The sequence below is a fragment of the Talpa occidentalis genome, unplaced genomic scaffold (genome assembly GCF_014898055.3).
Source record: "Talpa occidentalis isolate TD23 unplaced genomic scaffold, MPIMG_talOcc4v2.1 talOcc4.2, whole genome shotgun sequence".
NCBI classification, from domain to species: Eukaryota; Metazoa; Chordata; class Mammalia; order Eulipotyphla; family Talpidae; genus Talpa; species Talpa occidentalis.
In genome coordinates, this window is record NW_023602073.1 from 152494520 (window position 1) to 152507936 (window position 13417).

Sequence of the window (13417 nt, forward strand, 5' to 3'; positions counted from 1 at the left end):
CTCCGAGCATTAATTTGGCCTTACATGAAAGAGCCGTCTGAGCACCGTGTGGCCCCAGTGCCAGCCTCTCCTCCAAGACGTAACCAGTCATTAAAGCCACTCACCGTCCCCTGGGGCCTGCTCTGGCCTGGGAAACTGATCAGCCACCAGCGTCTCCCGTACCAGGTGGAGCGAGTCGAGGCTTGTTAACGAGCTTACGGTAAACAAGAGCCCCCTGAAACCTGCTTTCATCATCTCAAAACGTCCATGTCGTGGGTGAGTCATCATTAACCCCACACGCCGCCTACTGTAAACCCCACCACGCAGCGGAGGAAAAGTTCGCACGGGTCCCGGGGAGAGATCCCGGCCAGAACCGCCCCAATGGGGGCAGCGAGGCCAAGGCCCAGCCCAGCCGCTCTGCTGCCCCCACCTCCAGCTGCGACCTGCCCCACAGGCAACTGCCCGTTCACCGTGGGGCCCGTCCTCAGGCTGCTGGCTCAGAGCCCAGGTTCCTGCTGGTCAGCTCAGCATGGTCAGGCAGGAGCCTCCCCAGGCAAAGGCGCTGCGTGAGGCGCACCCGGGAGCCGGCGTCTGCTGCAAACAGCAGGCATCGCGGCTGGGCTGCAAGGTCAGCGAGAGCTTAGCACCCTGCGTGGGGGCAGCAGGCCTGGAGCCAGGATGCTCTGGTCAGCAGGACTCTGGAGTCCTCAGTGGCAGGCCTGGCCACTGCTCCCTAGCCGGCGGCAGACGAGACGCACCCGTTGACACCCCCCACCTTATTAACCTGCTTCTAGACAAACATGAGGGGCCCTAGGGTTGCCCCAGCCCGCCCTGGACTGAGCCCCTCGCCCGCGGTGCTGCCCTCCGCGGGGCCATGCACGACTGTCCACTCAGACCATGAGCTCCCGCGGGCTCTGCGGCCCTCGTCTAAGCTCCAGTTTCTCTCGCAGCCTAAACGACATCAACACCATCCCGGGGACAGCCTCACGCCCCGGTGGGCCCCAGGGCCCCGAGCAGTTCAGGCTCAGGCGCCACCTGGAGGACGCCTCCCGGTCCCTCCCCGCAGCCGCGCGGGCCTGGGCCCGCCTGTTGGAGTCCTTCTACGCTTTGGGACCCGAGGGGTAAACTCAGCGCCACCCGCTGGGGGTTAGCTGGGCCCTCAGACAGGGCCAGCATCGCACCTCAATGGACTTTAAGATGAGCTGGACCCAGTCTACCTCCCCGCTGGGGCTTCGCCCCCTTTGTCCTGAAAGCTGCTCCAGAGGAACGTGGGGGAGCAGTCACCTGCCACCCCAATTAGTAAGAACCTGGCTCGTGGAAGGGGCTGTAGGCTCGGGTGAGGGTCCTCAGTAAGCGTCTCTCTGCCAGGGCCTCTTCCAGAAACACCCTGCACTGGGTCAGGGGTGCAGAGCCTTGGCACCCAGCAGAGGCTGCAGCGCTCACACCTGTGGGGCACAGAGGCCCCGACTTGGGTGGAGGCCCCTGGCCCAGGGCGGGGCCCAGCGGGGTGCAGACAGCCGGGGAGCTGCTATCTTCAGAGCAGGCACCTGTAGGCTGTGCTGATCCTGCCCACAGCAGCTCCAGGCCCAGATCTGATGGTGGCTCATCAGGCAGGGCACCCCACCTGAACATGAGCACCCCAGGGTGAGGCTCTGCTCTGAGACACAGAGCAATGCCTGTTTGCTGGCCAGACCCTTCCCGGGTGGCCAGGGGGTGCCCCAGGGGAGTGTCACGGCTGATCCTCGCCCATGACATGGGCTGGTGACAAGCAGCTCCCCCTTTGCTGCTCACTGAGGGGCATTCAGGGCCATTTCCTGGTCTGTGCTAGCTGACCCCTCCAGCACCACTGCCTGGCCGTCTGACAGGCGCAAACTCAGTGGGCGGGAGTGACCGATGCCCCGAGATCTTGAGGAAGGGGCTGAGAGTCCACCAGCCCTCGTGGGCAGGACGGACGCCAGCTTCAGGGAAGGAAACTGCATTGACAACCAACAACCAGCCAACCAGAGCCAGACGTCACGTGTGCCACTGAAGAGAAACGCCCACGAGTGCCCGGCAGGCCACGGAGGCGCCCTCACACAGGTGGCAGGGCCGGCGCGTGGCACCTAGAAGCAGAGGTCGGTGGGACAGACCGACCCGGCGTGACTGCCCCAGCCATGGCCAGAGACTCTGCAGCAACGTGCCCTGATCTGCAGGCGGCCGCCACAGCAGACACAAGTGCTGAGAGCCAGGGAGCTGCGCAGCCTTTGGGGGGCTTGGGGTGGGGGGGGCGCAGCTGGAAGAATGAGCACAGCTGGGAGAATGAACACAGGACAAGCACGTGAAGCCCCGAGAACGGTTTGGAAGGACTTGGAGAGAAGTGATGTCCGCGTCACGGGGTGTCAGGACAGAAAAAGTTCAAAGAAAGAACCGCTGAGAACAGCCTGGGGAAGAGACCAGACATACTGAGCAGTGCGGGGGGACGGGAACTTGGGGGCCCACGGGGGGGGTGGCAGGAGCTCCGAGCACAGACATTTCCAGCCCAGCATCCTCGGAGTCCGAGATGGTCCTTCAGGAGTGCGAGGAGCTTCCTGGAGAGCAAATCTCCAGACCCGGGGGACGCCGAGCCGGAGAGGACGCGGCAGAGCCAGGCCGCAGGAGCACAGGCGGCTGAGGCCCAGGTCGCAGCGGCCACGACCGCAGGGTCCAGTGACCAAGTGGGCAGCTGTCCCCGCAGTTGGCGGTGTCCCTCCCCAGCAGCTTGGCTGCTCCACAAGGGAGGGGTCAGTGGAGGTGGACATGGCGGGGCCCCCACACAGGCTGACACCAGGTCGTCCTGCTGTTGACCTCAGTTTCCCCGATTAAGCGCGCGCACGCACGCGTGTTGCTGGCAGTCAGGCTGCTGGCCTCAAGGTGAGCTTGATGAAGCTCCCAACTGTTCCCGAGCAGATGCTGAGCTCGGGGCTCATTCTCATGGCAGACAAGGGACTGAGAACATGTCCATTCGCGTCTCCCAGAGTGCACGTCTCCGGTGACAAAACCAAACCCTAGTTTACACCCAGTACCTCGCGCGTGCGCAGTGCGGGTGTTTGTTATTTACGGTTCTGAAATATGTTGATACACGCTAAGCCATGTGTGTGGTTTTCATACTATTTAAATGAAAACATTTAGAAAATTTTCTTCCTAACCTCACCGGCCCACCTTACGCCAACATAGAAACCGCGGTCTGACCATGCGCAGTGCGCATCACGATGGGGACGCCTAAGGCGCCGGGGGCGCCCCCACCGGCCAGCTGTGGTGCGGCCCACGCGTGGTGCCTGTCCCGGGGCCAGGAGCAAACTGCCCACCCATCCTGATGGCCTGCTCAGGGGTCTGCGGGGAGCAGGGCCTGGCTGGTCTGCGTGTGCTGGGGCCTCGGTCGGGCAGGGACGGAGCCTGCAGGCGGCTCCCCCAGGACGTGGGCACAGCGGGAGCGGATGGAAGAGCCCCATTATGCCCACAGGCCATGAAGAGGGTCCCAGTGAGCCCCCCCCTGCCAACACAGCAGCCCTGACCATCGAGCTGGTAGCCTCCAGCGCCTCGCTTGGCCACCCCTCTTGGTGAGCACGGACGTCAGCATGGCCCAGAGGAGCCGGCAGGGACTGGCGCCACAGATGGCTCAGGAGCCGGGAGAGGACAGGCGGCCCCAGCGCCCTCCTGCCCACGGGGGAGACGAGGACTCGGCAGTCTGGGTGTCCACTTCCCATCCCCACTCGCTCCCCAGGGACTCAGGAGCAGCGTCGCACACGTGGCCCCGGGGACAGGGGTCGCCAAGTCCTCAGGAAGCTCCCTGGACGCGGAGGCCCAGAACAGGGAGTGATTGGGTGGCAGGTGCGGCCGTGCTTTTCCCTGGGAGACACAGACCCCGGAGCTGAGTCTATGCGGAGAGCAGCAGGTGGTTGAGGCGCCGCAGGAACAAGCCCTCCCAGTCATCACGCAAGCCCGGCCTCCCCTGACCACCCCTCCCGAAGTCCAGCCCTGGAGTCCATGCAGCCAGCTGGCAGCTCTGCCTCCTGACCCTCCCCTGCCCAAGGAAGCGTTTCAGAGATTCGTTTATAAGGAAACGACCCTCTGGCAACAAAAAAATCTTTCAAAATTAAGGCAGTAACTTCACCCGCACCAGAGCATGTGGGGTGCAGCAGAGACACAAGGAGGCGAGTGTGGAGCAACACAGACCAGGTGAGGACACGCTCACGCGTCCACTGCTCCATCTCCAGGAGCCGGAGAACACAGGTGCCAGCAGAAGGAAGGAAACAGGAAAAAAGTAGAAATAAATGAAACAAAAGACAGTGTAAAAGATAGCGAAAACCTGTTCTTTGAAAATATAAATTCTAAAATTATCACTATTCACAGATGATATAATATAGAGAACCCCAAAATTCCACAGAAAAACTAAATTAATCCACCAGTTTAGTAAAGCAGGATAGAAAATCAACACACAAAAATCAGTAGGCTTCCTATACACAAACAATAAATCTGAAGAAGAAATCAAAAAAACCATCCCTTTTATTATTAAAACAAAAAAAAAATCAAATACTTGGGAATAAACCTAGCAAAAGAGGTGAAGGACCTATACAAAGAAAACTATAAAACGGGCCTCCCCGGTGGCGCAGCGGTTGAGCGCTGGGTTGCGAAGCTGCCTGCGGCCTCTGCGGCGCCGGTTCGGTCCCCGGCTGCTCCCCGGCCACCGGAGGAGGGTCCCGCATGGCGCGCAGACCTCTCCTGCTGCCCACTGCTCCCCTCAGCAGTGTCCTTCGGTCCTTCTGCCTGCTCTGCTCCCCGCTCTGGCTCTGGTGAATTCTCTCGCCCTCCCGCGCTTCTGACTGTACCCAGTGCATGTATAAACAAAACAAACAAAGAAACCAGCAAACAAATAAATAAAGCATGCCTCTATAAAAAAAAAAAAAAAAAAAGAAAACTATAAAACAATGTTAAAAGGAATAAAAGACACAAAGAAATGGAAAGAGATCCCCTGCTCAGGGATCGGAATGGCCGAATTATCAAATGGTCATTTGATAATTATCAAAATGGCCAATTATCAAAATGGCCATCCTAGCAAAAGCCATTTACAGATTCGATGCTATTCCAATAAAAATTTCTATGACATTCTTCAAAGAAATAGAACAAATATTGATGAAATTCATATGGTGCCACCAAAACCCCAAATAGCCAAAATTCTCCTGAGGGGGAAAAAATAATAAAGGGAATGGAGGCATCACACACCCAAACTTCAAACCATACTACTGTTCGGAGCCGTCCGGAGCATGCGCCGTGCTGCGCACGCACGCGATGAGTTTCAATTTACCGTTTCGCCTTCTGAGAAACCACTGCATTTTCCTGTAAATCACGTGAGACTGGGAGGTACGATGGGAGGAGCTACCAGGGTCTAAGAAGGGAACCACGAGAGTAGGATAGGACACTGCGAGAGGTTACTGCGAGAGAGCAGAGAGAAGGCCGGGGAAGGTAGAAAGACGGGGAAAAGAAAGAGAAGGAAAAGGGAAAATAAAGAAGCAACCGCCAGCGTCAAGTTGTCTCCAGCCCCTCATTTCAATCCTCAGCCCCTCTCTTTTCCTGCCTACGAATCCCGCGGGTCGGGACATACTACAAAGCCATAATCATGAAAACTTCATGGAACAAGAACACACAGACCAATGGAACCAAATAGAAAACCCATAAATAAACCCAGAGATTTACAGTCAACTAATCTTTGACAAAGGAGCAAAGAGTATGCACGGGAGCAAAGAAACTTTGTTCAATAAACGGTGCTGGGAAAACTGGGCTGCTACATGCAAAAGAATGAAGCTTGACCACTACCTCACACATGTACAAAATGGGTTAAAGAACTAGACATAAGACCTGAAACCCTAAAATATATAGAAGGAAATACAGGCGAAACACTACATGACATGCACCTCAGTAACATCTTTACAGACACGTCACCCAAAGCAGCGAGAGTGAAGGCAAAGATCAGCAGCTGGGGCGACAGTAAAGAGCTTCTGTACAGCGAGAGAGTCCGTAGCCAAAACAAGGAGACACCCCTCCGACTGGAGTAAACTTTCTCACACAATACCAATAAGGGACTGATCACAAAAATCTACAAAGAGCTGACAAGACTCAACAAAACAAGTAAACAACCCAAACAATGGGCAGAAGAGCTAAAAAGAAACTTCTCCAAAGAGGAAATGCAAATGGCCAACAGGCATATGAAAAAATGTTCAACATCACTTGTCATCAGGGAAATGCAAATCAAAACTACCATGAGATACCATCTCACACCAGTGAGGATGGCACATATTAAAAAAACTAGCAACAACAAATGCTGGTGAGGTTGTGGAGAAAAAGGAACTCTCCTGCACTGCTGGTGGGAGTGCAAACTGGTCCAACCACTATGGAGAGCTGTGTGGAGATTTCTGGACCTACTAAACATAGAGCTTCCATAGGATCCAGCAATTCCACTCCTAGGGATTTACCCAAAGGACACAGAAACATCCATTCCAAAGAGCACCTGCACCCCTATGTTTATAGCAGCACTGTTTACAATAGCTAAGCTTTGGAAACAACCCAAATGCCCAAAAATAGATGACTGGATCAAGAAGATGGGGTCCATATACACCATGGAATATCACTCAGCATTCAAAAAAGATAAACACATGCAGTTTGCAGCAACATGGATGGAGCTGGAAGGGATCAGGCTTAGCGAAATAAGCCAGAAAAAAAAAGAAAAATTCCGGATGGTCTCACTCATAGCAGGAATCTAGAAAACCTAAATAAGGGACCAGGAAAAAAACCTAATTATAATAAAGAAAAAATCAAAATCAACAAGCAACTACAAACCAGAGAGATCCTGCAGGAGAGAAGGGAGTAGGGTCGAAGCAGGGGTGGGGGCCTCCCCGGTTGCGAAGCTGCCCGCAGCCTCTGCAGCGCCAGTTCGATCCCGGCTGCTCCCCGGCCCCCGGAGGAGGGTCCCACGTGGCACCACAGACCCCTCCTGCCGCCCGCTGCTCCCCTCAGCAGTGTGCTTCGGTCCTTCTGCCTGCTCTGCTCCCCGCTCTGGCTCTGGTGGATCCTCTCACCCTCCCGCGCTCCTGACTGTGCCCAGTGCTTGTATAAATATTTAAAAAAAAACTTAAAAAAGAAAAAAAGCAGCAGGGGAGGGGAGAGCACGAGGGATCTTGGTGATATTTTCGGGCGAATGGGTGGCGGGAACGTCACGAGGACGGTAACCAAGAGGAAGACGCACCCACTGCGCAAAATGAAAAATGTTGCAAATTATATAATAAAGTAAAAGAAAGAAAAAGAAAATACAAATTCATGAGCCTTTAGCCAGGCTCAGAAAAAACGGGCGAGAGCTCGCGCAGCAGCCCCGGCAGAAACCCGAGGAGGCAGGGCCGGCCCCTCCCACCAGCCGGCACGACAGGCGCGCGGACTCCTGGCCCGCAGACCTCGAGCGAGTCACAAGGGAAACGAAGAGTCACAAAACCCGCCCGGGGAGGGGCCCACGGCCACGGGACTTCACACGCGGTCTCTAACAAAGGAGCCAAGACGAGCCGGGGCCTCCCTGCCCCAGCGCCCCCAGAGCCAGGGGAGCGGCTGCGGCGGGCGGGGCGGCGGGAGGGGATGCGCACCGAAGGCCACAAAGGTAAGAGCAGTTTCTGAGGGCTCCGGGCCCCTCAGCCTGCACTCACCCGGCACTCCCGGCCCGCCCGGCCTCCCAAACACGCACAAGTGGCCTTCGCCAAATCAAGGGCACCAAACCTGCTCGCCACGGCCCGCGTGAGCAGATACAGAAGCCGCAAAAGCAGAAAGCACACTCCTGGCGTTCAGGGAGAACGCACTTCTACGTGTTCACCAAGCCACGGGTTTAGGACCTGCGATCGAGGGGAACCCAGGCAGACGGGGGGGGGGGGGGGGGGGGGGGGGGGGGGGGGGGGGGGGGGGGGGGGGGGGGGTGGGGGGGGGTGGATCAAGCTACGAAACACGACAAAACCAGACAATTCCAAACCCGGGACGCCCGGCACGGGGGCGCGACGGCGCTGGGGAGGGAAATTCTGTGGGGGCCACACCGAGGCCGGGAAGCAAACACTTAAAAACGGGAAAACCAGCTCCGGCGCAGGAGCGTGTGACCAGTGACACGCGGCCGCGAGGGAAGCCCATGCCGGTGAGGCGGGAGGTGACCAGCCAGGGAAGGCGCAACAAGTTGGCGCCACTGCCTCGAGCGCCGAACACAAAAGGGACGCGAGGACTCGGGTGCAGGAACGTCCAAGGCGGTGACTCATTTCAAATGGGGGTTCCGCGCGGCTTGTGGCTGAAGACGGCCCCAGCCCCCCAGGCCGGCGCCCTGGCGCTGTGTTCTCAGCGCAGGTCTCTCAGGGACCCGCCACGGGGCGCATGACGGGGCTTTCAGTTACCCATGTTCACCCCAACATGGTTTATTTCCTACCAAGAGAGACTCGTGGTAAATGTGCTCATCGCTGCTCTTTACACACAGGCCCACGGCGCTGCCGCGTGGGGGCCGGTGCGGACGCCCTGGGACCCGCAGGACCCTTCCACCCGCGCCGGCAGGAGCGGCTTGAACACGGCCTCTGGCCCAGCTGGGCCTCTGCTGTTGAGGTCTTAACACGCCCCTGGCCCACGCCCCTGGGCTGCAGAGCCCCACACAGCCCCCCCCCCCCACCCTGCCATCCTCCTCCACCGTCCCGGGGAGCAGCCGCCTGAAGTGCAGGCGCCAGCCTCCCTGCCCAGCCTCCCGCCTGGCGGGCCCGTGGCACTGCCTGCCACTCCTGTCTGGGCCGCGGTGGCTTTCAGGCCCCTGGAGCAGCAGCAGCAGAGGCCGCGCCCCGCCCTGCGCACCTGCTGACCACCGAGCGGGGGCTGCGGCCAGCACCCCAGCCCTGAGCACCGGGGGTGCCCCGGCCTGCACCCCGACACACGGGAGGGCGTCCCACCGCACACACAGCCAGCCCGTCTGCCGTACCGGGGCAGCCGCACTGCCCAGCCAGCCACCCTCGGCGCGCACCACAGCACCCCGCCTTGAACGCCGCCACCCGCGCGCCCCACCTTGGGACGGGGTCTCCTCTGCCAGGAGAGCTGGGCCGGCGAAGTCCCCAGTGACCCGGAGGCCGAGACCGCAGCGCCTTGCCCTGTCCGCCAGTCTGAGCGAGCAGCCTCAGCCACAGTAACCCCAAAGCAGTTCTCAGGGGCGCACTGAGCCCTGGGGTTCTGGCTCTTCCTGAAGTCACTCGTCCAGCAGCTCTGGGCTGCGCCCTGCAGGGACCAGCACCCAGGGCCCCCCCCCCCCCCGTTCACTCGCCAGCTCCCCGCTCTCCTCCAAGCCACCCTCCTCCTCAGCCTGCTCCCCGCATGGCCGTCCGCCAGCCCCCCCCCCCCCCCAGCACACAGCTCCCAGGCTCCCGCCGGTCCTGTACACAGGACCTCGCCGGCCACTGGCCACGCCCAGGCACGGGCCCCGCAGGCAGCAGCCGCGAGCAGACGCCGCAGCCCCTCATCTGACCTGCCCGGCAGGCCGAGGGGCTCAGGATTAGACCCCAGATGCGCACAGAGGGGCTACGGGTGAGGCGCTGACATCCCGTTACACGAAGCTGAGCCCCACCTTGGACCCCAGTTCTGCTCTGGGACTCATCTGCGCCCCAGGAGCCTCGCGGCTGCTGGCGGGGACCAGACCGGGGACAGCGGCTGCCTCAGCAGCGGGATCCCGCAGCGCCCGGGAGGGCTCAGCCGGCCAGACCAGGCGGCCGGCGCGGGAGGCGCCCAGCCTCGACCCAACACCCTCCGTGCCGCGTGCACGGCCCCTGCCCACAGCCAGGAAGGACGCCGGGCCCGGCGCGAGGACCGACTCTGGCACCCGTGGCCGTGAACCTGCCGTCAGGCCCCTCGCTCTCGGCGTCCTGTTCACCGCAGCGCCCGCCCTCCTGCTTCACGCTCGGAAACAGCCCACTCGTCAGACGCTGCTCGCGCTGTCCAGCTCATGCCCTTAAACCCAACCCGTCCAGTGTCTCAGGACAGCCCAGAACGCAGAACACCCGTGGACCCGCTCCCGCTCGGACGCCAGCCGCGGCGAGGCACGGTCCACCGGACGCTGCGTGACTTTATCCAGAAACAGCCGAAACCAAATAAAATCATTCTCGGGAGAAAATACTGAAATGCATCTTGCAACATTAGCCAAAATTTCTCAGCAAAGAAATAGAGATGCCTACCTGTTGCCACAGCACCGAGGACGCGAGAAGGTCTCGCAGCTTCTGGGGGGCTGTGAACAGGCCCCGTCCCGCTGCCCGGGAGCTCCGAGCCGCCAGAACCACCAGAACCACACGCACACGGTGTAAAGAGCTTTATTGTGCAGCATCGTCGGCCCCCGCAGGGCAGCCAAGGGCTCCCAGGGCAGGCGGGAAGCCGCTCTCGCACCGGCTCCAGGACCTGTGGGTGCGGAGCCCCAGGCGCCCCTTGAACCTGGGACACGCAGCCCGGGGGCCGCAAGGTCCTGGGCCAGGCCTGGGCTGCCCTTAATTCCCTGCAGCTGCCGGCCACGAACCCTAATTAAGGCCCAGGCCGTCAACAAGCCCCCAGCACCCCTCAGGGACCAGCCAGCTGGGGTGAGTTAACCTCAGGCCCCACGCCAGGAGGCCGGGCCAGGAGCCAGACCCAAGACAGGTTCTAGAACCCTCCACCAATCGCCATGGCTTGGCTTAGGCTGAGGGGCTTTCTGCGTGGATCCCGGGAGAATGTCTCCTCCCTCTCCGAGGCCCTGACACCCCAGTGGCCTCGTCACCCCACCACCGCGACCGCCGGGCAGGTCTGCACCGTCCACAAGCATCTGGTCCCCCGCAAGGAGCGTCTCAAACTCCCCCGACCCCCAGAGCATCCCCAGCCCACAGAGCAGCCTGGCGGGAGCCGCTGCGGCAGACCCCCTTACGAGCAGGGACTCAGCGCCCGGCCCCCGCGCCCAAGGGCCGACCCAGAAAGCATAGCCCAACACCCCAAAGCCTGCTTCCTGCAGCGCCCTCTGCTCCCCGCCCCCAGCAGGAATCCACCGGCTGAGGCGCTGGACACTAGGGGCGAGCCAGGCGGCTGCTCGAGCTCCAGGGTCAGCCCAAAGGCGCCCCTGCCTCCAGCCCCAGCCTCTGGGGCCCAAGTCCCCGAGCCAAGAGGGGGCTCTGTGCAGGCAAAGCAGCCCCAGCAGGTGAGCAGAGCCCCTGAAGGCTAAGGCGGGCCAACAGGTAGATCCCCCACCCCCGCCCCAGAAAGCAGCTTACCTGGGGTCTTCAGCTTGCAGGAGAGCAGAGGGGTGCAGCCTGGGTGGGGGGAACAGGCATGGAAGGGGGAGTGGGGCTAGGGGGAGCGTGGCTAGGGGGGCAGGCGTGGAAGGGGGGCAGGCGAGGAAGAGGGAGCAGGACAAGGGGAAGCAGGTAGGGAAGGGGTGCTGCAGGGGGCAGAGCCTCCTGCTCCCCAAGGAAAGAAGCCGCAAGGCAGCCGGCCCTGGCGTCCGCCCCAGCCAGCAGCGTCCTCTCCACCCAGGGCCACGGGCACTGGCCACGCCGCGCTGATACGCCTTTGCACCACGTGGCCAGGAGCTGCGCGCTGAGCGGCTGAGCCTGGACGCAGCGTCCGCGTGAGGCACGAGACCCGAGCATGCGCCTCAGGTGTGGCCCGGAGCAGCAGGCCCACACCTGCAGCCGGTCAAGGCCGAGCGTGCCCTCCCTGCCAACCCCGCCCCCCTGCCAGCCCCGCCCTTGGGAGTGGAGAGCGACTCTTGCCCCCCTGGGGTCCTCAGCGGGGTGCAGGGCCCCCCCCCCGGGCCCTCACCAAGGCCAGCTCTGCAGCGTCCACTGTGCACACGGGCTATAGGGGCGGGCGGGCCTTTCCTTGGGGCTTGGCCCTGCTCCTATCCAGGGCTCCGCTGCGCAGGCCAGTCACCAGCCAACGGGGCAGGGAGGCGCGCACGGCCCCGGGAGGACTGAGGTAAACAGGTGGACGCCCTGATGTGGGAGTGGGCTCACCTGCGGACCTCCAGCTTCCAGAAGGAACCAGTGTGGAGCAAAGCATGCCGGTCCCTTAGGCAATAAGGAAAGAGCTCGTCCCCCACACCCGTCCACCCAGCTCTGGGGTGCCATGGCCTGGCCTGCCTGGGGGCTACACGTGCGCGTGCCCCCTGGGCAGTCAGGGGCTGAGGGGCTGCAGCTGTGAGAGGGGTCAAGTAGACGCCTCCTGAGAGGGGCGGCCCGGGGCAGGGCCTGGCCAGGTGGGCTGAGGCGGGTGAGGGTTGACCCTGCCCCAACGGGATCAGAAGCCGGGGCAGCCTTGGGAGGCGGAGGCTGCAACCTGGGGCTTGGGCGTGGCCAGGCGGGCCAAGGAGTGCCCGTGACAGCCTCCTCACGCAGCTCCTGTTTGGAAATACTTAACATCACGAGAATTTAGGGCCTCCCCAGTGGCGCAGCGGTGGCGCGCTGGGTTGTGGGGCTGCCCGCAGCCTCTGCAGCGCCAGCTCGATCCCCGGCCACTGGCAAGGATCCCCCCCAAAAAAGGCACAAGAATTTTGAAAATTGCACCCTTTACTTCTGCAGCAGGAGAGCACAACGTATACGTCATGCCAGCGCCTCCCTCGGGATTGGCACCCCAATTCGGATAATGATCCTGGTTCTGTTCTTCACCCACGCAGGGGCTGGCTCCGCGGGGAGGCCCGTTCCTGCTTCAGCGTCCCCTGGGGGGTCACACAAGCGGCGTAAAGAGGGAGCGGGAGGGGTCATTTTCATCTTAAGTTACTCAGTTATTTAGGGTGGAAAGCAGGAGGAAGCCTGGGGGGCTGGGCTCCACCTGGAGCTGCTGAGGGGCTCATCAGAAGCTCTGGAGGGGAGCCCGGGGCGGGCACTGGGCCGCAGGTGCACTGGGCGCGGGCGGGCACGGGAAGCTCGCTGGCAGGGCTGGCAGGGCTGGCAGGGCTGGCACGGCGGGGGGCTTGGGCCGGCGGGCGTGGACAGGACGGGCAGGGGCACCTTTCCGGACACAAAGCCCCACGGACCCCGGGCCGCCTCGGAGGCCAGCACAGCCTCCCCCCCGACGGACGCAGTGGCCGCAGCCAGGCGGCCTGGGAGGAGCGGGAGGGCGGGAGGGCCGGCGTGGGGGCGCCTGGGGACGCGGGCCTGTCTGCTCCTCGGGCCGCCCTGCGCCCGCAAAGACCAAAGGTCCCGCCGGGGCGACCCCGCGAGGGCTGCGGGCCACGAGCGTGCGGCGCGGGGGGAGAGAGGGGACAGGCCGGGCGGTTCCACCAACACCCGGGGCGGGGGGCGGGGGCGGGGGCCGGGGTCCCGCTCCTGCCCTCCCGGGCCTCGAGGCCCGCCCCGCCCCAGGCCCCGCCCTCGAGGCCCGCCCCGCCCCAGGCCCCGCCCTCGAGGCCCGCCCCGCCCCCAGGCCC

General features: G+C 62.1%; 1 protein-coding gene across 1 annotated transcript in view; it reads right to left on the reverse strand.

Moving 5' to 3' along the window:
- The window catches only part of MPC1 (mitochondrial pyruvate carrier 1), a 197826-nt gene that overhangs the window by 146356 nt on the left and 38053 nt on the right, over window positions 1-13417 (reverse strand). The gene's annotated exons all lie outside the window — the stretch shown is intronic.